The sequence below is a fragment of the Silurus meridionalis genome, chromosome 24, assembly GCF_014805685.1.
Source record: "Silurus meridionalis isolate SWU-2019-XX chromosome 24, ASM1480568v1, whole genome shotgun sequence".
Lineage (NCBI taxonomy): Eukaryota > Metazoa > Chordata > Actinopteri > Siluriformes > Siluridae > Silurus > Silurus meridionalis.
This window is the reverse complement of record NC_060907.1, coordinates 19260055-19285991: the sequence shown is the minus strand read 5'-3', so window position 1 is coordinate 19285991 and position 25937 is coordinate 19260055.

Sequence of the window (25937 nt, the reverse complement as noted above, 5' to 3'; positions counted from 1 at the left end):
TAACCTTTGTAACATTCTGTTTGTGTATGTTGTTATGTTTGAATGACTGAAGAGAAAAAAATAAACTAAAACTAAAAAAATAAAACCTTAACGCGACAAGTGGCCATCGTGTTCCTTAACAGGGAATCTGATTTTGACTCCGCCCCCTTCCAGAGAGATGGGAGGAGTTAGTGTGTTTCCCACTTTTGTCCACAAGCTAATTTCATTAACTTAATCTATTCCATGGCCACACAAATATCGGCAGTCGGAAATGACGCAAGGTCGGAGGATCTTACATTTTACGAGTGCGCAGTACAGGGATGTGGGAGTTTTCAGACATTTCAGATGTGGATGAGCAAATTTTGGGAATCAATCAAAAAAATGATATAAAACGGATTGATGTGTAGATGTAGCCTTAGTCTATCTGTAGCTGCAGAACTTCGACAAGCCTTTTGTGTTGTCTGGCCCCACTGAACAGGCTGTTGCTATAGAAACCGCAATGTACCAAAACGCAGTATATGATCTGCCTCGACGATGTACTCCGACTTTCGTTCCTTTTCACCGAGCACAAATCCTGCTCTGATATCAGCAGTACAGCTGTACTTCGCTCGCCGTTCCTGTGCTCCGTAGCTCCTTCAATATTTAAAGACTTCTTTGATTTCCTCCACCACTCAGAGTTGCATAGAGGAGCTTAAAGACGTATGTAACCTTCTACAATTCGAGGTGAAATTGAAGAAATACAGCACACTTTAGGCATAATAGTATTGGGACGCCTGACTTTTCTAGCTATATATGCTTCTTCCCCAAACTGTGACCACAGTGTTGTCATATCCTGTATAGGATGACTTAAAATGTTCTTTTCACATGAACTTATAGACCCAAACCTGCTCCAGCATGACAATGCCCTTGTGCCCAAAACCAGCTCCATGAAGATCTGTTTGAAATGGATTGGAGTGGAAGGTCTCCTGCCATAGAGCTCTGATTTCAGACCTATTAGTCTGTATTGGAACGAGGTTCCCTGGTGGTCTAGTGGTTAGGATGCGGCGCTCTCACCTCTGCAGCCCGGGTTCGATCCCCGGTCAGGGAACCAACCCCAGCCATTAGGGTTGCACAAGCCTCAGTGCTGGTCCCAAGCCCGGATAAATGGGGAGGGTTGCGTTAGGAAGGGCATCCAGCGTAAAAACACGTGCCAAATCAAACATGCGGATGGGCCGCTGTGGCGATCTCTAACGGGAGAAGCTGAAAGATGTTTGTCTGAGTGCACCCCAGGCTTCCCGACCTCACCTACACCAGTACCTGACTTTACTAAGTGAATTAATTGTGAGTATTAATGAGCCCAAATCTCCACAAAATCTAATGGATCATCTACCCAGAAGAGTAGAGGATATTATAACAGCAAATGGGGACTCAATGTGGAACAGGATGTTTGAAAAGCAGCCAATTTTATGCTCACAAACTGTTGCCTATAGAGTGTATATCAGTTCGGAAGCTTTGAAGATAACCATTCAGAGTTAAAGTCTAAAGTGGAAAAAAAAAGGTGATCAGCACCATTCTCTGCTTTCTGGTTTGAAATCTTGTGAATTTTCTCCTTTAATTTTAATGATTTTTTTTTATTTATTTATTTATTTTTTAATTAAACACGTTTTGTTCCATTCGATCAGCTGTTTAATTAAATCATTGAATAATTTAAAAGCGGTCAATATCAAGCAGCCTTTCTACACAGTTTCGATGTTCTGCTGGTTAAGACGCCTCCATCATAAAGGAGAATATATCGCATGATGATGATGATGATGATGAATGATGTTGCAGGGAGAAGAGGTGGAGAAGGTGGAGGAGTTCAGGTACCTGGGATCAACAGTGTAAAGTAATGGAGAGTTTGTTAGAGAAGGAAGAAAAGAGTGAGAGCAGGGTGGAGTGGGTGGAGAAGACTGATAGCAGGAGTGATTTGTGATAGAAGAGTATCTGTGAAAGTGAAAGTGAAAGGGAAAGTTTATAGGACTGTGGTGAGACCTGAGATGTTGTATGGATTAGAGACAGTGGCATTGAGTAAAAGACAGGAGGTGGAGCTGGAGGTAGCAGAGCTGAAGATGTTGAGGTTTTCGTTGGGAGTGACGACGATGGAACAGGATTAGAAATGAGTTTATTAGAGGGACAGTGCATGTAGAACGTTTTGGAGACAAGGTGAGGGAGGTGAGATTGAGATGGTTTGGACATGTGCAGAGGAGGGACATGGGGTATATCAGTAGGAGAATGCTGAGGATGGAGCCACCAGGAAGGAGGAAAAGAGGAAGACAAAGGAGGAGGTTTATGGATGTGGTGAAGGAAGACATGCAGGTAGTCGGGTTAAAAGAGGCAGATGTAGAGGACAGAGGGGTATGGAGATGGATGATCTGCTGTGGCGCCCCCAATGGGAGAACCCGAAGAAGAAGAAGAAGAAGAAGAAGAAGAAGAAGAAGATGATGATGAATGATACAGTGCATACAGAGACGGATGTCTGTTATTTTCCTAGAACAACGTGTCCATGGACGATATAATTCCCTTCATAGACCAATTTCTTTATATATTTCTTAATGTGAAATATTGTTTGCCGTTAAGTTCTAGAACAGTTATAGACCCTTTAAGTGCCGACATCATGATCACGTCAAGGCTAGCTGAAGGCAAAACAAAAGGGAAACTGGAGGTGGCCAAATAAACGTCTTCTTGTTGTGTTTTTGGGTGCCAGAATTGATGGCATACAGTCTCTAATTTTATCGCATACCTGCTGCCACTGCAAGACAAAAAAACGACAACAGCTGGGCAGAAATGATCGTCAAAAATGCTAATGTTTGTTGCGTAACGTTAAAGAAACTATTGTTTTTGGTTGATCTGGTTTATGGTTTGGTTAAATGTATACAAATTTCTCATGCATGCCCACCTACTTAGAATATTGGGAACAAGTTAATTGATTTCTCATGTAATTCTAACTTTTGAGTGTATACGTTAGCTAAATGCTACCTAACGACGAGAGACTAAGCATGAAGGAAACTGTTTGTGTCGTCTCCCTTTCTACAGTGACCATAAGTACAACTGTCGAAAGGGAAAGGTAACAGTGAACAGACCCATGCTAAACAAAATGATCACTTGCCGGTTAGGTAGTTAGCTACGCTGACATTAGCTTCTTACTCTTAAGGAGTTGTACAAATATTTCTTATTGTCTACCATAACAGAAACATGTACATCTTCATGGATAACTGGTAAGACCCAGGTGGGTCAGGTGCATTCATCTACAGTAACTGCAGTGCTAATTATGTGTATGGGATCGGCCAGAACCCGGAAAGAAATGACATTAGCAGTCCTGGACAGTGAGGGACTTTACATAGTCGGATTTTGACCAGTCAATGTTTAAAAAACAAAACCCAATTGCTTGTGTTAGTGAAGTGGTCAGAGACATCTTTTTGCTTCCACAAAAAAACATCACCATGTTTACTAACTGAAAAAGGGCCTATTAGAAATTAATTTCGGACTAATTGAAATGGTGAATTCAAAAGGGCTCTTTATAGGAGAAAGAAAATGTACAAATATTATAAAACATGCAATATATTCTTATTATTCTTATTATTATTGGATCGTATATTTTCTGAGAAGAAGCCAGCCGCTGCTTATGCTGACTTTTTTCGCATTAGCAACATAAAAGGTCTTCGCTCACGGGACGTGCCTTTTTTTTTCCTTTTTTCAATCAATTGCCTTAACATCATTTATTCCCTTTCTTGTGCTGAAATTTAAGTACCTCTTATAAAGGATTAGGCCCGAGATCCTCTTATTCTCCTCCCTACATTATGCATTTTTTTTCCTTCCTTAGCGAGTTATTGAACTACGTGCATCTGAGCATTTTACAGGGCTTCAGTGTCTGACCAAGATGCATCCGGAGACTGATGGGCAAAGCAGGAGTGAAAGGGCCCCGGATTAATTTTTAATTTTTAATGGCCGCCACGTTGCATTTCTTGCCTCCTACGCCTCTAAAGAAGGCAACATATCAGCAGTTTCCGCCGTACTACAGAAACCACAGATACTTAGCATATGCTGGGATGTTTTAGCGTGCGTGTGTGTGTGTGTTGGCGGGTGGCGTTAGGGTTAATATGGGCAGATATCCATGAGTCAGCGCTAAAGGGGATTTATTGAAGATTGATTAAATTAGCATTTGTTCACAAAGAGCGACATCAACTTGTCAACACACACACACACACACACACACACACACACACACAATCTTGTGAACCCGAAACGAGTTCATTTTGCAAACTGCCAGAAACGATACCCAGCGGCATGACTGGAGAGACGAGTGTGATGAGAGCAAGAGAGAAAACCAAAACAAAGCACTTGCAGTAAGAGAAAAATAAATGTCATCAGCTTTAGGGTGGAAACAATAACTCAGATCATCCTGAAGATGTGAGGAAATATTTAATATAAATGGGTTATTTGCAGTATCTGCTGTACATTGCCTTGAGAAAAGGATATGGGGTAAAAGACAGGAATAGGTATATAACATACGAAAGAGTTGTAAATATAAAAGCTAGGAACAGGGGAAGGTATACAAGGTAGGGGAGAGATGTAAGAACAGGGGTCTCGTTGCACAATGTTACGAATGTCAAAAAAGATGATGAGTATGCATTTGGTTGAGCTGCGGACCTGCATTACATTTTTGGCCGTGGAGATGATGGACTCTTCCACTACGAAGAATGTTGCTTTATCTCAGGTTTGTACCCGTACACCCACGTTTTCGGCACTGGTAATGATCCTCAACACGAAAGACAGGTTATCCATGGCTCACTGAGTTCTTGGCAGAGTTCGATGTGATGCTTCTTCTGGGTCAGCAGCCTGGGGATTAAGGAATCACACGTGAGGATTGCATGGACTGTTCCTTGTGACACACCAACAATGGCAGCATTGTTGTGGATTGTTCTCCAACGATTATCATGCGAATGGTCTCAGAATTTTCAGGGGTTTAGCTTGTTGAAGGTCTTTCCTGATATCATGTCATCTTTCAGTAATGTTATTTCATTCTTGAAGCATGTGTACGACTCATAGCACCTTTGTTGTAAACTTACCGAATCATGTCAATGTCTCTGTGGGAGATTTTCCCAGTTTCACACAGAATTTCACATTGTTCTAATTTGCTGTGCATGATGAAATCATAGACATAGACTCCCGATGTACACAGGATGATGTCTTTTGACACACTGACTTTTGAATGAGGTAGAGGACAGAAGTAAGAATATGAGGTAGGAATTGGGTGGGTATATGAGGTAGGGGACAGAAGTAAGAATATGAGGTAGGGTTATGTATATAAAGTGGTTGTGTGATGTAAAAGGTGATGTAGGAGCAGGGCTAGGGATATGAGGTAGGGGGACTATGATGAAGGAACAGAGGTAGGTATATGAGATAGGCGAGAAATATAAGAATATGACAGTTATAGATGTAAGTTTAGGAGATAGGGGACAGGAATGAGAAAATGATCTAGGAAATGGGGTAAGTATATGAGGTAGGGAATGGGGGACAAAAGTAAGAATAAGAGGTAGGGGAGAAATGTAAGAAAATGAGGGTAAGCATAGGGGAAAGGGGCCAAGTAAGAATATGAGGTAGAAGAGAGATGCAAGAATACGACATACAGTAGGAACAGGGGTAAGTATATGAGGTTGGGGACATATGTAAGAATATGGGGTAGGACACGTGTAGGGATATAAAGTATGGGGCCAGCGATGGTGGAAGCAAATAGTAGTAAAAACAAATGGACAATAATAGACAAATGCAGTAAGGGTATAGGTAGGGAATACAAGAAATATAGGTATGAAAATAGGTAGACATTAGGCAGGGATATGATATACAGGGTGAAGTTTGATAGGGATAGAGGTAAGGCACATGGCGAGGTAGATTTGGGATAAAAGAGAGGACTGATGTGAGAAAGGAGTGGGGATACAAGTTAGGAATACAAGTGATTTAGTTAGTTATGTGAGGAAGGGGTAAAGATGTACAAGTTAGGAATTCATGGAAGGGATATGGATACAAATTAGGAATGCAAGTTAGAGGGTAGAGTTGGGGACCTACTCCAATACTCACATTATGAAAATGCGATGGCGATACAGGGTAGAAGTAGAAAGGAGACAGAGTTACAGATTTGAGGACAGCGGTGGGGATAGGAGATAGAGGATAAAGGCAAAGATATTTGATAGTGGTAGGACTTTTCATGCAACAAGGGAAGTAAAAAGCAGGTGGGAATAATTGCTTATGACTGAAATAAAAGGAAAGATGCGATACTGCAGTATATCCGTGGGGTACTCATTGTACCTCATTACTACAGCTCTCCTTCTCCGCGTTCTCTATGACCCTCTCTTATTGGCCTCTTTTTATTTATTTTATTGTTGGACAAAAAAAATAAAATTAATGACTTTAAGGAAATCTGTGGAATTGGACACGGACCACATTATGGCTCTGTTGACAAGCTCTCTTTATGACACCCCTATCAGAGCCATCTGCTATTTTCTGCTCAATTAAACTCTTATGGACACCGAGATCAATTAATCTCCCCCAGTAATAGCTCAATATCCTCGTTGGCCTCTCTAATAGCCCAATATTTCTGTTTTGTATCGCCATGTTTTATTTTCTCATTTACATTGCTACAAAGAAAAAGGCAGAAAAAATCTATACCATTTTTTATGAGCCCAAACACTTACTCACTCTCACACTATATCATTCTGAAAGATAATAACTTAATACTTTAATGCGCAAATCGTTGTTTGTTTTTAATTATGCTAATTTACAAGGTACATTCTGTTATATTACCATTTTCCTCTGGTTTTTCTTTCCTATATCACTGAACACATCTTCATGTTCACGTCTGATATGGATGCACCAATAACACAGGACCTCCTTTTTTTTACTTTTGCAAATTTTTCTGAGGTAAATTGTTTTTCATTTTCCTTTCTGCTTTCTTCTACTGTCATGCTAGCAATATTAGAAACTTCACCACTATAATTGATGAAGATAATCACCATATATGTTTATTTCTCAACTACTATTTTTGGACCCTGGGAGTATGTTTAGGAAACTAGCCTAGTTACAAGAAAACTGACACTAACTTGACCTTGAACATTCAGTAATAATTAATTTGCAATTAAAGCACACCAAGTGTTTTATTCCTTACCAGTGTTACTGTGCTGTTTCCCCATACCTGTTTTCATTCCATCATGCCATAACTTTGATCAGGTCATGATCTGTGACTCTGGGGGAAGAGTCACCGTAGTGCAGACATGACACTCGCTAAGCTATGAGCTTAGACCTTTCACACACCTGATTAATTTTCTGCTAGTCTTTTTCACTATGTGTGAGGGGAAGAGATATAAGAATGCATGTTGAAATCTTCTTCATATCCCAGCTTGTTAGGAACAAGGGGGTCCGAACATCATGATACAGCAGCCAGGAACAGAGAGGGTTAAGGCCCTTACTCAAGGGCCCAAGAGTGTTAGCTTGGTATTGCTGGGGCTTGAAGCCCCAACCCTCCGACTAGTAACCCTAAGCCTTAACATGTATCTTAATCTGTTTATTTAGCACAATTTTTATTTTAACCATTTATAGTTAGCATGTTTTAGTTGCTAAATGTCACAACAGATCTGTGTTTTTTTCTCTACAGAGGCTAACGCAGTTACACTCATCTGTCATGTCAGCCCCTACCTGATGCATTCACTATATCTTGCCTCTATCTGTTCATCTCACTGTCTCTCAGAACCCTTTCCTGACCAAGTCTGTAACTGTAGTACCCCGTTCAATTGAATTAAACCGAATAAAAAACACGGAAATCAGATTTGCTGCTGACAATGGCTTTGGGGTTCTAGACACAGTTAGCTTGCTATCTTCTCCTGAATACAGACTTTTAATCTTGTGTGCCTCAATTCCCTTGATATAATTAAGCCCTACCTTTAGATTCCTCTAGCATCTTCATAGCAGATTAGATTAATCACTAGCTTTATAAATGTTTGTCTAGTTGTCTTGATTTGTTTCTGATGGTAAGCTCTTGGGGAATCAAGTGGTGTGTTAGGTAACTGTATTTGTCCCTTGGTGCCATTTATGACTAGTTAATAATTGCCTAATGGCTTCCGAAGTTGAAACTGATTTAACATCGAAATTAGCATAGGCGGACTTATCACTGAAGTATACAGTGGTCCTCTGGAACTCGCAGGAGATACGATCTAAGACCCCCTTGGAGTTCCGAAAATCTGTAAATTTTGGGCACACCCCTGCAGTCCCTATGGTACCTCAGTGCCTAATTAATCAAGACATTTTGTCACTTTAATACAATAATGTATTTTAAAATGTATTATGAAAATTGTTGGTAAAAACATAGTTTAAAATGTTATTCCTAACGTTCCTGAACATTTGGTCCCAGTATAGTACAGTACAGTATATTTGAGATTTCTGTGCAAGGCTACATCTATAGCAAATTGGGGAGCAGGAGAGGAACAAAGAGAGAATTCTGGATTTGTTACAGGCTCAATAGTATTTTTGTTGATCAGCTGCTATATTTGCCATGCTAACTATTACTTTGATTTGCTAATTTAACAATTGTGACAGATAGGTTTGAAATGAAATTTGCTCTACTTCTGACTAGAAGTTTGCCTTTACCTTAGACAGATGGATCCATGTTTGGATTGGAACTCTGAAACCCCTCAGGAGCTTTAAGTAGATGTGATTGCATTGGCCTGTGGGGCAGGAAGGTGATACAGCATGCAAGCAGATCTTTCCGATCATTACCTCCTACAGCCTTTTTTTCCTCGCTCTGGACCTTTCTCTCTGTATTTCTCTCGAGCCAATCGGTACGGTAATTCTCTGTTGCACACTCAGCACAAAGCCCATGCTGAATTACAGGCTGAGCTACCAGAGACTTCGCTTTTTAATGAAGAGACACAGCCTGCATCCGGGGTGTCCCATAAACCCTGGTGAGAAAAAAAATAAAGGGATACACAGACCTCCCCGGAGAGTACGGCAAGAACAAGCTTAGTGCTGGTCACTCGTTATTCTTTCTTTTTTCTGCCTCTCATAATTATAGAGAGGGGGATGAGAAAAAGCTCTCCAGATCCCTTTATAGTGAGTGCAGGCCAGGAATCTAGGCCAGCTGTATTGATCTGGAAGCTGAGGTATTATTAGCCATTGCCACAAAGGTGATATCATAGCCTCTGACTAATATCAAGCAGTCAGAGGAGGGGGGCCATGGGGACAGGCTCGGGGGCAATGGGGACTGTCTTTGGGGTTTGCACTACTTGCAGCTGTCACGACCCCTTTTTTCAGCAGCGTCCATCACCTTTCTCAAGGGGAAAGAGTTGAATGACATGAGCTAAACTGAAAAATATGTGTATGCCTGTCGCTATTAAATATTCATGCGCAACTGCCGATTGTGAAACAAACCAGCCAATTTGTTCCCAGAAGATGCTAGAAAAGATACAAGGGGCAGATAGACCGGTCGATCCCTGAGGGATGCACAGAACCAGCTTCTTTAACTCTTTTCTTTTAGCTCTGAAGTTGATAAAGCTAACAGTGCACAATTTAAGTTAATCAGACAGCGCTGCAAAGGATCAGGACTATAGGAAGCTGCCGGTAGGGGATGCATAGGACCTAAGAATGATCATAGAATGAGTAAAGGGGTGTTGAAATGCTTGGAAAATGTTTCTGTTGTTTGTTGATATTGTAGGGATATATCAAAGTGTAAACATTAAAATTTTTCCAACACCTTCAAGTCAGAGGAAGTTTAGACTTGCAGTAACCTGCCAAACTATATTTTGGGTGGTAAGTTTAAGTATGAGAAGAAAAAAAAAACCTGGCGAGGGAAGGAGAGTTTAGAGCTGCTATAATGCAAGTGATATCATCAGCTAACTGGTCCCCCAACATTCTGCATAAACAAGAACAGGTCAATAGTCTGATTTAGTTCTTTGATAAATAAAGTATTATATGGTTTTGGACCTTGTCAGAAAACAGAATGTAACAAAGCACTGACACTGGAGACTCCTTCCATAAAAGTTAAATAAATGTCAAATGTAAACAATATGTTTTAATTAAACTTCATAAAGCTGTGGATCAACTAGCAGCTTGAGTTCAAATTTAATTAATACCTTTGGAGTCAAGAATTCATTGACATTTCAGTTGCTGTTTTATTACTACTAATAAACTATGTGTGTCCAACTGAATGCTATGGATATAAATCGTACACATACAGACCAATAGGTCTTAAAAGAAGAGTAACGTCTGGATGAACGATTTTCTTGCTTTAGGCAGCTGAAAACCATCTCAACACAATCGAATGTGTATAAGTTATACCTCTGTGCTCCTCCGGCATGTTCGGCTTGTAAAAAAACAGAACAGAACAGACCCTGAAGCGTCAGTGTTCCCCCCAGACTAATCTCCCTACAGCTCGAGAAGATTACGGCGCGACCCCAGCACTGCCGAGGGAGCCGAGCTGACAAAGTGTCCCAGCCCTGTTTTTGTTATGGAGGTAGTAAATACTCAGAGGGTTGGAGTTCGAGGCGAGAGAGCCGGTCATATCCATAAAAATGCTCATCCCTATAGCTGCCCATCAGCTGTCACGAGGGTCCCCTTGGGAGAGCCAGAAGAGCAAAAATAGGCCAGTGACAACAAAGAGTCATGGGAATAAGAGGAAAAAGAAAAAGAGAGAGTAAAGTAAAGTGTCGGACTGTCAGCAGACAGACCAGGGGTTTATCACGATCACTCAAGAATATCGAGTGAGACACTCTAGGTTTGCCTTGCGGCACTAGTGAGTGAAGAGGAAGCGAAAGGAAATGAATGAGACGGATAATGGGGGGTCATCGAAGGTCAATCAGCGGCATTCTGGAGAAAAACGGGACGAATGAGACAAATCCGTCTGAATAATGAGACTACGTCGATCCCTCGTTCCAATAGATTAAAATGGAGCAACATGCTTTCTGGAGAATCCATTTAAGGCAGCATATTAGAAGGGTTTTTGGTTTTTATTTTTTAGTGTAGAGGAAATGTATTTCTTGTGTATACACAAATTCGGAAAATCATTCCTGTGTTTAATTATACATTGTTTGATTGCTACTTAGTAGCTCCCTACACCTGCGTACTGCGCACTAGCCCAAAGCCTTATTAGAAGGGTTGAAAGATGTCTGTATTTAAACAGTCTATTAGAAAACACTGACAAAAGCAGTTCATGCTATCACAAGGGGGGGAATCACAGGATCATATCCATGCTTTATTCGTTTGTATAATAGCATACAAAATTTCTACACAACGTGTATATCATGTATATGGAAGGAGTATCCATTCTGAGAGCTAAAGATGTAGCTTTAGACTTTACAAAAGGACATTTGCAGGCAAAAGCCCCAGGAGGGTTTTTTGTGTTATTCACCTGAAGAAAGAGAAAGAAATGTGTTTATGTCTCATACATCTCAAACTTGCCAAATTCTGTGTTTTCTGTTCTGAGACCTCTACAATGTGAGTGATTGGTCCAAACATCACCTCACGTCTTGTGTTCATCTATTATCCCTTATTTTGTGAAAAACAAAGTCGATTTCTTCATCCACCTGGAGTCAATTTCAAAGAATTCCCATGAATCCATGGATGTTAAAGCCTGAGCAAGAGGACCTTCCTGGATTCTTGCTCAGGTTGGACCCATGTTGCTGGTGCATATGGGCTAATGAGCAATCTCATTATCATGCTTTTTTGAAAACAGATTTGATCTCAGCTAGACATTCGGTTTCGCTGTGTACAGATTGCTGTACAGTGCTAATAATGTTCATTCCTATAGCGCAGCAACTCTTTTGGGATTCAGGGAGGGAGACTGGGGGTGGGGGTTCGGGGAAGGTTGTTTGGGTGGGTGAGGAGCATGTTTGGTAATTATTCAATTATTCTACGGTTTGCACGAGCACACATGCGTCCTGTGTACAGCAAACATTCCTCCTATGTTTAATTCATGAGACAAATGCGCTAGCTGTTTGCTTGTCAGCTAATTAGATAGTGCTGACGTGCAGGAGCCTGAATGAGTTCTGTTGCGCTTAATGACGCAAGGGCGCAAGGATAGGAACCTCAGATTTCGCCACACGTGCTGGAATTCTAATGGATTTCAAATGAGCAAAGGAATGGAATGCCATCGTCTCCTCAGTGACAGAAACAAAATACTGTATATAAGGACCAGACAGTGGGCAAGTTTCAGGGTTCACATCTGCTGAATCGGTACAGTCTAAAAGAATAAAAACACTCTGGTAAGAGAATCAACCATACAGTGGTCCAATTGCGCGACCTTAACCGTCTTGGTTGGCACGTTACCGTGGATACTAAGTCATGAAGGGCTTTATTTAGACTTGCATTCAGTGTCCAAGTTATTCATAGTTGAAAAACAGTAAGTATTAGTAGTGTTATCATGTCAGATTTCAAAATGGCTGACGGTTAACAGCACAGTATTCTCATCTCTTGAAGCCCAGAGATGCAAGGAAATCTGTTTCTCATCTGACTGACCTGCTCATTCATGAAATAAAGAAAGTGGTGCTATGGTATACTTCTTCTAATTAATCAAGGCAGACATTTTCTTTAATGCTTTCTGGTAAAAAACATAGTGTATAATAAAAAAAAAAAAAATACCATATGACATACTTGGACTTGCATTTAATTTCTAAGTTACTCCATCACTAAAAACAGTTAGTATTAGCAAGCGTCAGATTTAAAAATGGCTGACAAGAAAAATAAAGAACAGAAGAGATTTTATTTCCTAAAAGCCCAGAGATCTCCTAGAGAACCCCAGAGGATCTGTTTCTTACTGTAATAACCCCCACCGCAATGTCACCACCACCACAACTGAGGGTGGCGTCGCCCGAATATTAAACATTGCCACGTTTAGTTACACTTCCTCTTTGAAAGCCTTCTTAAACCATGCTCACGCTAACCTCCATGCAAAGTTTTGCTGTTTTGCATGCGTACCAAGCCTGTTTTTTTGTTTGCTTGCTGACTGATCTTCAGGTTTTTGACTATTCTCGCCTGTCTTCTGACAGTGCCTTTGGATTACCCTTTTTTTGTTTGTATTTATTTTTACCTGCAAGGTTTTAATAAACTACGAATGGACTCCGAACAACCTGGTTCCTCAGTGATGTTACACTTACCTAATTGATGCTTATTCATGCAGTAAAGAAAGTGGTGCCACAACATAATTTTGTAGATTAATCAAGGTGGCCATTTTCTTTGACACTAGTGATAAAGTGAAGTGTATATAATTTTTTTTTTGTATTCAAAATAAAGCATAGTATTGTTGTAATTGTTGTATATTCATAAAAAAAGACATTATGGAAAAACAACATGTGCAAGGAACGCAAGTTAGTATGCTAATAATTCATTTCTCTAAGCTGACAAGAAAGATGTTTCTGTCGAATTTGGTACTTTAGATCAGCACCCCGTTTCACATTAATCATCCTTTTTACTGCAGGAGAAATTTCATCTTCTTTTTTGGGTAACCTCTTCTCTCCAAAAGCCGATGCTGTGAGTCTCGCAAAAAAAATTAACCGCTCACGAAAAGAGACGGAAAGCTAAAAGCCTGACAGTTGTTGTCTGCTCATGGCGTGAGGAAGATGAGATAAATCTGTCAGACGAGTGTATGTTTGGGGCTGAATAAACGTGAGGCGAAGTGAAGCCCAGGCGGGTTTACAGAGTCAAGGCCGGACAGCGGATTTATGGCGGGTGGATGTGTTTTTCCTGCTGACAGTTGAGAGGCTTCCTCAATTACAGCGGATCGAATCCCCGAGGCTTGTTTATCACAGGGAAGACCGTAAAAAGAGAATGAAGAACACCCGGAGAAGAGCGGCACGAATGGCCTCAGTGCCGGCTGGAGATTTTCTGATTGCGGTTGAAGCTACAAAGTGTGTGTTTTTGGTGTGTGTTTGTGGAATGATGGGGACGCTATAACACTTAATGCGCTGGAAAGATTTCATTGGAAATTGGACTTTTTATAGCAAAAAATATTTTTTCTCACTCTTTGGTTGACAGTAAAAACTGAGCAAAGACAAGCTGAACACAATCCTAACCTTCCATGGTGACACTAAACAGTGAGGAGGAAACAGCAGAAAAGATTTACTCTGTTTTTGTATATTATTGGTGGTCTTTTTATACTACAGAACGTATTGAAAAAAAATTAGGGCCTTTTTGACACTCTCCTGAGGGAGTGGTCCATCCATCAGACAGAAAGTTCAGGTTCTACGGCCGTAGATGGCGCCTGTTTAGTGTGTGGTGCAATCATCACCAATTGGATCCATTTAACTGCCTGGTTGGTTCAGTGCTAGAATTCCTTTAGGAACAGTTAACCAAAGGTTTGTCTTCATCCAACCTTAAAGTCTACGAGTCCGCTATTTCGGTGTGCCCCCCTGGTGGGGTAAAAACCCGCTAGTGACGCGTTTTCTTTGCAGCACCCGAAGTCTGAAGTCTGCGTGGGACTTGGCAAGTTTTGTTGGAGGCTCTACCTGATCGAGCACCTGCAAGCACTGGACATATATACGTCCACAGAATAAATCTGTGGAACAGACAGTTGGAACAAGACCCTGCAGCTCTAGGCCACACTGCCAGCATCCCTGCAGTGGTTCCCTGCCCTTTCAGAAGCTAGCCCTGGCTTTACTCCATGTGCTTTTATAGCTTCCTGGTCGCCTCTTCATTGGACGGATTACACACGTGATTCAGAGAGTGGACAACGCGGAAGCGTTCCAAAAGTGTTGTTGACTCAGTGTCCCGTTCCATCAGGAAACTATGGTTACATACATAACCTGTAGACGATCTATCTACCTATAATATATTTTGTTACTTAAAATAATTTGAAGCACTGACAACAGAGACTCCTTCCATGTGTAACTGTACAAAATCTTACAGAAGATGTTGCATTGATATAAAGCCAAAAATATAAATATACACTATTGGGCCTAAAGTATGAGGACACCTGAAGTTTTCACCCTTATGTAGATCTTACCTGAAATTTTATCACAAACTTATAGGCACACAATTGTAGCATTAACATTCTCCTTAAACTTGGAAACCCAAACCTGTTTCAGCATGACAAGTCCCTGTGCACAAAGCCAGCTCCATGAAGATATGGTGAAAAGATCCCCTAAAATAGAGTTCTTACTTCAACCCTATTGAACACCTTTGGGATGAACTGGATCATTGACTGCTCACCCTACATCAGTTCTTGACTTTACTAACACCCTTGTTGCACAAATCTCCACAGAATCTAGTGGAAAATCTTCCCAAAAGAGTGTTTTGGTTGAACTTTATTTTAGGTGTTTTTTGCCTCAATTTTGATTTCACATGCAAGCAGTGGCATTTTAAATCTGATTTAATGGATGAACCTTCATATCTGCATAGCCGCGCCACACTGGAACGATACGGCCAAGCTTTATGAGACCTGTCCTCATCCTCCCCACTCCACAGGAAAGGCATCATGGGACAGCATCGACCAAAGCCATCTTTTAATGGTCTGAGAAGTTTATGTAGCTTGTCAGAGGGGAAGATGTAAGAGACACAGAGTCCTACTAAGTCATTATCACAGCTTAAATCTTCACTTTATAGCCTATTATCACTGCAAAAACAGATTTAAGTAGATTTTTTTTTATGTTTTATATACCGCATTCGGCAGGCTTCGCATCCTGTTAACACGAAACGCTCCAGATTTGAGTTTTTGCTTCTTCTATCGATTCTTTGTGCTACTGCGTTGAATTCAGTCCAGTGTCATTTTCAGGTGAATGCACTACACACACAGAAATGCCCTCGAGCCGTAATTCCAACCCCGTCAATTTCAATATGCAATTATAGGAAGGCTATTTACCTTATATTACATTATATATGAAATGATTGCAAAGAAAACCTTCAAAACCTGTACGGGCTGTATAGCTATTTCCCTGTCATCACTATCCATCTTTTTGACACTTGAGAAAAAAAAAGAAAAAAAAAGATACAGTTATCCCAAAAGTATTTGGACACCAGAGCCATATGTGGTTCTTCTCCAAACTGTTGAAATGTGACAAATCCAAAACGTTGCATTGCATAGGATGTCTTCGGATGTGGTAGCATGATGACCCAAACCTGTTTTAGCATGACCGTGCATTACATAAATATAAAACGGGTTGTTCAATTAAATTACAGTTCTTTCTCTCAGGTCTGGTATAGTCCATATAGTGTATATTCATATATCAAGCTACATCAATCATTTGATTATGCTCTAAATATTTTCAAATGGATTGGATTTGAATGTCATTCTTTGTTTTATTGTGTATTAATTTGCTTTATTTAAATTAGTTTAGCACCGTTTCTACGGTAACAATGTGCACAACTGTGGAAGATCTGCATATGTTTGCTATTGTGATTTTTTCTTTGAGAAAATATTCATTCATGGAAGGAGCCTTCAGTGTCAGCACTTAACTGTTACATCTTCAGGACAGAGGAATCTATGCTTTTTTGGAAGATTACATCGCAATCCATGGAGGGGGTTGTGTCCAGGATTGGAAAGAATGTTTACAACTACTATAATGTATATGATTCTGAAAAGAAATCAAAAATTGTTTGTTGCAAATGAATATTTATATATGAAAAATGTGAAACGAATCAGTTTTGAAGTACTAATGGTAGTATGGAAGCACAGGTCCAGCACCTGGAGCAGCTGAAGGGTAAAGGTTCTTGCTTGAGGGTCCAATAGAGAGGGACTATTGTGAAAACTGCTTAGCCACTATTGCCCCAGTGTGCACTTGTTTTGATGTTGATGTATAGCCGGTGTATGTGTAGGCAGCGAATAAAGTGAGGTTCAGGACCCACATGTATTGGACTGGTGAATAGAGACATGGTCTGTATACCCTTGTTATTGCTTCTCATGAGATTTACATCTTCTATCCCATTTTTTTCACTCAGATCTAGGATTACAAAGGCGTGTTCTGGTCCTCAAACACTGCTAATACACTCTCCACTGAAGTATAGCACGTTGTTATTCACAACTGCCTGTTTTTTTTTTCTTCCTTCGCCTCACTTTCTACGCTTCCTCCAGCCGTGCGAAGAAAAACACGAACGCAACACCTCATTACACACTGCTGCTGAATTCATCCACAAAACACACACACAAGCACACACAGCTAACAAGCTTTCAGTGCAACTCATATCTTTAAAGCACCGGATTAACTTGTTAGAAATTGCTCAGGTTGCCAGAAGGAGTGGGTTTTTTTTGGGTGAAAGTGGTAACTCAGGGGTTATCAAGTTGAACAAGAAGGTCATGCGTTTAGACCACCAAGCTACCAGTGCTGGGCCCTTGAGCGAGGCCCTTAACCTTCAAGTGCTTAGATCATTGTAAGTTGCTCAGGATAAAGGCATCTTCCAAATGACATAAATGTAATCAAGAGCAGGGGTACCGATATTTTGACACCTTTGTGTAGTGTTTTGAGTTTTGATAGGAAACAGCACAACATTTTACATTTACATTTACGGCATTAAGCAGACGCCCTTATCCAGAGCGAAGTACAAAAGTGCTTTGAGTCTCTATTAATGAATAAATCTACACTGGTACGCAAGATTACAAACTTAATATAAATATAACTCTTGAATTCTACAAAGCAAACTTGGAAAGTGCTAATTTAAGTGTTTCAGGAAGAGGTAGGTCCATCTAGGGGACATCTAGGGGAAGTTCATTCCACCACCTCGGTGCCAGAACAGAGAAGAGCCTTGAAGTGTACTTACCTCTCATTCTGAGAGAAGGTGGTACCAGTCGAGCAGTGCTGGAGGATCTCAGACAGCGTGGTGCAGTGTGAGATGTGATGAGGTCTCTTAGGTAAGATGGCGCTGCTCCATTTTTGGCCTTGTAGGCAAGCATTGGTGCCTACGAATGAAACCAACACAAATGTCACAATGGAAGACAGGCGGGAATTACAGTGAAATGTATTTTTATGTTTAAACCAACTTCAAACCAGATTGCGTTCATACACTTATTTAGCATACCTGTGGTAAAAAGTAAAGAAAAAAAAACAAACAAACAAGAAAAAACTCCATATCTTATCTACTGACACACATGTCAAGGTTAAACTTTCAGGTAAAGATGATTTCTTTCTCTATGAATGCTAGGATTCCTCTGGTCACAAGGCTAGTAGTAGACCAAAGGTTGTAGCAAATGCTAGCATTTGAATGAAAAACCATAATGCAGATTTAAGTGGGGGGAAGAAAAAAGAACAAAAATGAAACAGAAGTGAATTCTCTGTGTAACACTCGACCAGACGTTAAGCGAATTAGCTAGCTGCGAAATGCGATTAGCTTCTAAGTAATACAAGTTGACATGAAGAATGTAAATGTTCTCCGACATAGTATGTACAGCATGTACACAATATGTGAATTTTCTTACACACACACACGCACACACAGTTTTAGCTTTCTCACTGACCATGACTGCATTTTAGCACTAATGCCAAATAGAGTTCATCCCTTAAGACCAGACCTAGCATCTACGCTAAACTCCTTATAGACCACATTATAGGGATGTCGCAGCAACATTCGAACAGGTCTCACACACACACACACACACAGTATCTCACACACTGTATATCGCACAGGTGCCCTGTGCTCTTGTCTGGCATGCACCACCTACACACACACACACACACACACACACACACACACACACACACTGTGAACCCACATGCTCATCAATATTTCATACAGTGTCGTCCACGTGCACTCATACGTCACCCAACACACACTTACTACAGAGTGGATTGTAACCAGTCAAGGACAGATCGTGTGTTTGTGTGTGTGTGTGTGTGTGTGTGTGTGTGTGTGTGTGTGTGTGTGAGTAGTATCTAGGTCAGGGCAGAGGGTCTGACATAATGCAATTTATTTATTTCTATTCAGTCACTGATGTTCTTCTTAGCGGATATTTATAAATTATTTAGTTAAATAATCAATTGCTATATTTGGAGATTTTCATTGTTGTTTTTTCTTTTTACTAGTACCTCTACTAAGATACCTAAGAATACCATAGGATTCAGATCCTCCTGCTCCACGCCACAGCATCTAGCAATTTTTTTTGTGCTCTTTCGCTGTAACACAAACCACTTTGGGCGATCCATAACGTCAGGAAACACATTAGCTGCTCGGTTGCTCTCAGAAATGGGCAGTTTGTTCCAGTTGTGTATGCTTTCATGCCTGGAAGAAATTGCATTTCAAGCCCTTACGTCGTGGGCTCGTGGAGAAATGCTAACCACTAAGCGTGGACGTGGGACACGGGAGCTGATGTTACCAGACATATTATCAAGCTATGAAATATGAACAGTTTTTGCTCAACACCTGGAGTGTGAGGTGTACTGTGAAATATGTAGTAGAAAAGTTATTAGCGCCGAGTTATTGAAAAAAATTAATGGCAGGGTGAAGTCTGACACTTTCTAAAAACATTGACACTGGAGACTCCTTTTATAAATGTTAAACCAGAATAAATAATATTATACACACACACACACACACACACACACACACACACACACACACACAGCACTTCTCAAAAATGTGGTAGCACCTAGTCTTTTATGGTTTTTGAGACAGATGTATACACAAAGCAGTAACAGAAGAACTTCTGTAAGATGGAGAACAGATGTGACCAGACTGTCCCTTTCCCCTCCCTAAGCTCTAAGCAAGTCATGGTCTACAACATCCATGAGAGTGGGAGAATAAGTCAGACATGGGTATGACAAGAACTGCCCTCTGGTGGTCTGAAGGGAAATTATGCTAAATGACACAACAGGATATCCAAGCATTAATCCATGGAATTTGGAGTCCATTGTTTTTGACCTGGAAGAATCGGAGAAGGATCGAAGCACTTCGCATCGGCTCAAATGTACATTCCGCGAACACAAATGCAGTCTAATGGTGCAAAGACACGCGTCAATTAATAAACTTGGCACCGAAATGGACTCCGGGAACACACCAGAGGGACCTGACTGGCCCCGGGATGGGGGCTCATACCGGCTAATTCCTTATGCAGATCTTTTGCGGTTACGTGGCGTTGAAAGTTGAAAGCTCTCTTTGATCGCATACCGCTGGCTCCCCACGGCAACATTACAGCTGAGCAGGCAATTAGGGAAGTGGAGGAGTGCTGCAGGCCAGACGGGGGTGCGGAAAGTGTGGTGTGGAAAGTCACACTTAGATAATCCATCTGATACAGAGTCAAGATCAGAGTAAAAACAGAGGCTTTGTTTCAGAGTATAATACAAAGAAATCATTGAACAAATGACATCTTAAATCTCATGTCCTCATATGAATATGTTCTCATTTCTATATTAAAGGCATATGCAAGGAGTCGGACGCTTCGTATAAATTCGAATAAAAATTTTTTCAAAAGGCAAAATGTTGCCAGACACTGCAGCCAGACACTGGTGCAGCTATTTTGTTGTTCTTTTTATTTATTTATAGTTACCTTGAATGTTGTTGGGAAAAGAACTTTATCTAACTAGTTGTTTGCTTTTAATCCTTTTTGAATATTGTTTTTTTTCCCATCATCATAAGATATTAAGAAAAAAACGTTGGGAGACTCCATACACGTTTCTTTTGTTTTATGCCAACAATTATATATGATTATTGCGTTCCATTTGCTCACAAACTAATCTCAATCGCACACACACACACACCCGAGGAGGCACGTCAGCATGACTTTGGGCAGCTCATTCCCCTTCGCAGTCATGTCGAGCAACCTGGTTCATGATGGGAACATCAATAAATAAACACACCTCGAGCTGTGTGCGAGGGCTGCGGGCAATCACGGGGCTTCAAAAAGACCTTAATAAAGAATGTACACGTTTTGCCTATTAAGGAGGCACGCGCGTGCGTACACACACGCGCGCACGCGCCCCCTGTCTTTAGCCTCCAAGATAAACAGCATGCTCCGATACAACCCATTACGTTGCCGTGTACGGAGCCGAGTCAGGCCCTAATGAAGTTCCTCCCTCGGGAGCTCTTTTTGCTTGGGATATGATCATAAGGGTGTTATAAAGCAGCGTTATTATAGCATGCCTATAAAGCTCCGGCTTTTATTACACCACGCATTAATACTGCATGCGCATCGCATCACGGGGTCTTGGAAAAAAAGAAAGAAAGAAAGCAAAGCCTTCGTCCACCATGTGGACCCGTGCAGCATGAACACGAGGAAATATACAAATCTCAGGTTTTTTTCCGCTTTACTTTCTACACAAGTATAACAGAGCGCTGCATCACAGACGGGAATCTCCTACAGTGAGAATGGATGCGTTACTGAAGCAAGAAACCCAAAAAAGACATCAACAAGTCATCATCTCTCGCAGAACCATCAGTGCTAACCTCAAAAAAATTACCCATGTTTTCACTGCATTTTTTCCTGCATTTTTGCCATGTATTTGAATTGAACGCAAATTGTTTGTTTTTGTGCAAATTCTATGGGAAAGAAAAGTATAACTGCTTCATGAAAAAGCGTTTTTCAAACTGGTTTGACCAACCTTTCCTCATGATGTCTGGGTTTCCTTGAAAAGTCTCTCTTGTGAATGTATCTGCAAAAAAAACAAATATATTTGAGCTTGTGCTGTTTGCCACAGATATCGGTTGCAAGCTCGTAGTAGTGCACTCTTATCGCATCAAACAATGTAAAAAGAAATGCGGACATTATTGTACGTCTTCTAGAAGTTGGTTCCCTGGTGGTCTAGTGGTAGGATGCGGCGCTCTCACCGATGCGGCCTGGGTTGGATCCCCGGTCAGGGAACCGACCCTAGCCATTAGGGTTGCACAAGCCAGTGCAATCTTAGTGCCAGTCGCAAGCCCGGATAAATGGGGAGGGTTGCATTAGGAACGGCATCCAGCGTAAAAACGTGCCAAATCAAACATGCAGATCATGACGATGATCCCTAATGGGAGAAGACGACAGAAAGGTTTATTGTACGTCTTCTAGAATGCCCCAGTGTGGCCAACTCAGAACCTGAAGCAACAGCTTCAAGCAACGTGTACTTTACGCTACAGGTGCCCTCACTGCTAATTCTGAAGTCCTCACAGCAGATTTCTTTAACGGTTGGAGTCTCATCGAGGTGGTGTTGTATCAGGTCGGTCCGCCCAGGCCTCTGACAGAACAACGAGGTGTTGTGGTTTAGAAGGTGGTGTAGCTCAGCCCGTTTGGACTCCAGATGAACTAGATTGATACCTGCTGGCTGCGCTGGTTCTTTCACCTTCAGTTCCGGCTGTTCGTCTTCCTGATCCTCTAGTACTTTACGAATCAACACCGATGATTCAGGTTTCCTTGGTGGCTCTTTCCACTCCTTCAGCAGGTTAATGTGGACCTGTGGTTAATGTGGTCTGATTTTGTGAAACCTGAGTCTGTAAAACTGGATCACAACACAGCTCGGTCAAAACGAATAAAAAGAGAGTTTCATTTTCAGTTTCATCAGCACGTTACGGAGATGAATCTGCCATGCAGACACTTCCAGCTCCCTCTCAGTCTTCATGTTATTTAACCAGCATATGTAGAAATGCAGTAAAGGCAGGGGAATGTAAGCATCCAGCTGTGGGCGGTAATTTTTTTTTGGATGGAGCGACGCACCATGAGGTTAATTGCTGCATATGAGCACAGCTGCACGGTTTTATTTAGTTTGTTTTTAATGACGTATTGAGCGCTGAAGAACCAAAACTACATCCATCCTAATACTCGCTTTTACTCATGGTGTTGTTCATATAAAGCCCAAGAGCATCCAGTAGAGATCAGAATAGGAGTAACATTTTATTTTTGTTGCTCAAACAAATCATGAATAAAAATACTAACTGTTTTTTCATTTTTTTTTCTTTGTTTAGTTGTTTGCTTTTGCTTTTTGTTTGTTTGTTTACCTGTTTTTTTTTTATTTATTTTGTTTGGTTGATTATTATTTTGTTTGTCTGTTTCAGTTGTTTAGTTGTTTTGCTTGTTGGTTTTAGTTGATTCTTTTTTTGGTTGTTTAATTGCTTTTGTTTAATTGTTTATTTCCTTTTGATCTATTGTTTGTGTAGTTGACTATTTTCTTTCTTAGTTTGTTTAATGTTTGTTTGTTGGTTGATAGGTTGTATTTGTTTGTATAATTGCTTGGTTCTTTTGTTTGTTGTTTGTTTTTATTTAGTTTCATTTGTTTAATTGATTATTTTTTGTTTCTTTCTTTGTTTGATATTTGCTTGATTGTTTATCTTTGTTTAGTTGTTAGAAGTTTTATTTATTTATTTATTTTTTTTTTTGTTAAGTTGATTTATTATTTAGCTTGTTGGGCAGCAGATTTTTTTTTTGTTGTTGTTTGGTTGCATTGATTTTTGGGGTTGGACGTTGGGTTTGTTTTATCTTCATTGTTTTTTTATTATTATTATTTAGCCTGTTGATGTTCATTTATTAATATATTTATTTAATTTAATATATTTAAATATATTAAATATATTTATTTAATTATTTACTTGCTTATGTAGCACTGGTTATGTACTTTATAGGTTTAGTTACATTTTGAAAACATCAATTGAATATTATATTAATTATATTATATTATATAAAGCAACATTGTTGATTTATTTATATTTATTTTTACAGAGTCATGTTGTTAAAATCTCTGGATGATAAATCATTTCTGTTGTCTAAAAACATTCTACAACTAATGTTTTATGTGAAAGAACTGTTTATTGAGTTTTTATTTAAGTTTGATGGGTTCCTTAGGATGCATATGTTTTCTTTGTGTCTACATTACTGGTTAAAAAAAAGAATGTGTGTGTATTTATATATATATATATATATATATATATATATATATATATATATATATATATATATATATATATTACTGTGTGTGTTTGTGTGTGTGAGTGAGAAACAACAGTGGCTGCCTATCCATCAGCACAGTGACAGAAAAAGCAGGAAAAAGCAAACGCAGCTGAATTCCCCATGGTGGAATTAACTCTTACAACATTCATTTGTGCGTCTTGATGAGTCATAGAAATTAAAGTGTTGCCATCAGCAGGACTTTATTCTTGTTTTTTTTTCCCCCCTGTAACCGCAGCTTCCACGTAAAATTATTCCCGAAAGGATCGATCGCCGCAGTTCTTTCTTTTACACGCAAGCAGAAAGTTCATAAGCGAGACTGGAATTGTAGCTCTCAGCTTTATGGTACGATTGACTATCAGCTCCCAAAGCTCTTGCAAAGTCATCCGCCTCAGAGTTTATGCTTTCATTTTCTTCTATCCTCCACCTCCTCCTCCTCACCGGAGTCACTAACAGGTTTTAACATGCCCCCTAAGGTCGATGGATCTCAAATTGCGACCTCTGGAATCTTTTGCAGAACGCTTTGACATGAAAAATGTTTGTTATATGCTAAAACCTTTTAGGCCAGAGAAATTAGCATAAAATCAACATCCACAACTGAAAATTACAGTTGACCCCAATTCTCATTTCAATACACAAATATAAAAAATATTATATATATTATATACAACAACTATAGCTAGATCGTAAATCATGCTAATTAACTACATAGAGACACTGTAATACAAAATGACATAAAAATTGTGCCAGCAGTATAAAAAAAAGCATTAGTTTAGTTAAAAGGTTGTAATCTTTCTGCTTTCTGGCTGCTGAATCAGTAATTAGTGTAGAACAGGGTTTTTTCAGATACAAAGCTTTAATAAGTGCTCAGAGGCAACGCCCTCAGTCGGGCTAAGAGGTTTGGGAAATGGTTTGTTGCTGGGGTGGTCAAACAGGAGCTTGAACTCTGCCAGAAAGGCTGGGTAGCTAAAACAACAAAGACCCTGGCCATCCAAAACTGCTGTGGCCCACTTAGGAAGGAAAGGTGTAGGCTTTTTCTAACTGGTTTGTCAAGAAGAGGTGTGTGTGTTATGTGAATGTGAGATGCACTCAGTGAGAAACTATCAACATGTCTTAGGGTCTCAGGACTAATGCTGGGGAAGAGGGGGCAGTTGGATTTACAGGTCCTGAAAAAAATCACCTATTTACCAATGGCGTGGCATCATAGCTCATTGTGCTTTCCTGATGCCTTTGTTTCCACGAAAACACAATTACACAATTGTTTCTGCTGGGTTCATGGCTGGTCAGTTTGTTCTGTCACGATCAGGGTACAAGCCTGGGTCAGTCAGGTAAAAGGTTCTAAGTGTCTACCACTGGGAGGTAAGAAGAACCTGCCAATTTTGTGTGTCTGTGGGGTACATGTTTTGGGCCAGATTATTCTGTCAGAAAGCCAACTGTCTTTAATAAGTGTAGCAAAATAATTAACCCACCAGAACAATATTTGTCTAAAAATGCTGCCACATGGTAGAGCGTCTTGGGGGTTGGGAAAAGCCTGATGACTCGTAAAGCAAGCCTCTTGAAGGAGACTTTCTGGCTGTCAGGATAGAAAGGGCAACGCTCTCTACAGAGAACTGAGGTGGAGCGACACCCATTGAGGAGACCTAAGACAGAGCGATGCCCCTGCAGATACCTGAGGTGGAGCAATGCCCTCTGTGGAAACCTGAGTTGGAGCAATGTCCTTGCAGATGCCCTCTGTGGAGACCTTAGGCAAGGAATCAGAGCAACTTTTTCTATGGGGCTACCGAGCAGAGTGACAACTGGGTGACAGACAGGCTGGGGGCACACCCATGGCAGACAGGCCAGGCGTTTATCTCGGCAAGTCAGGAGAGCTGGGAGATACCCCATCCAGGAAGGAAGTCTGAGCAATGACTCCACCCCCAAGTTAGGTTCTTGGGTGATGCCTCAATGGAGGCAGGGAAAGTTGTCATGGTATTCAGGGTCAGGTCATGCAGACACGAAAGATGAGCTTCCTATTCACATGATTAGCCATAGTAATGGATTTTATACATTGTAGGTTGCCAGGTTTTTCATTTATGATTACCAGGTTTAAACGCAAGGCTCAAAAACGAGAAAAAAATAGGGATAGAAAATGCGG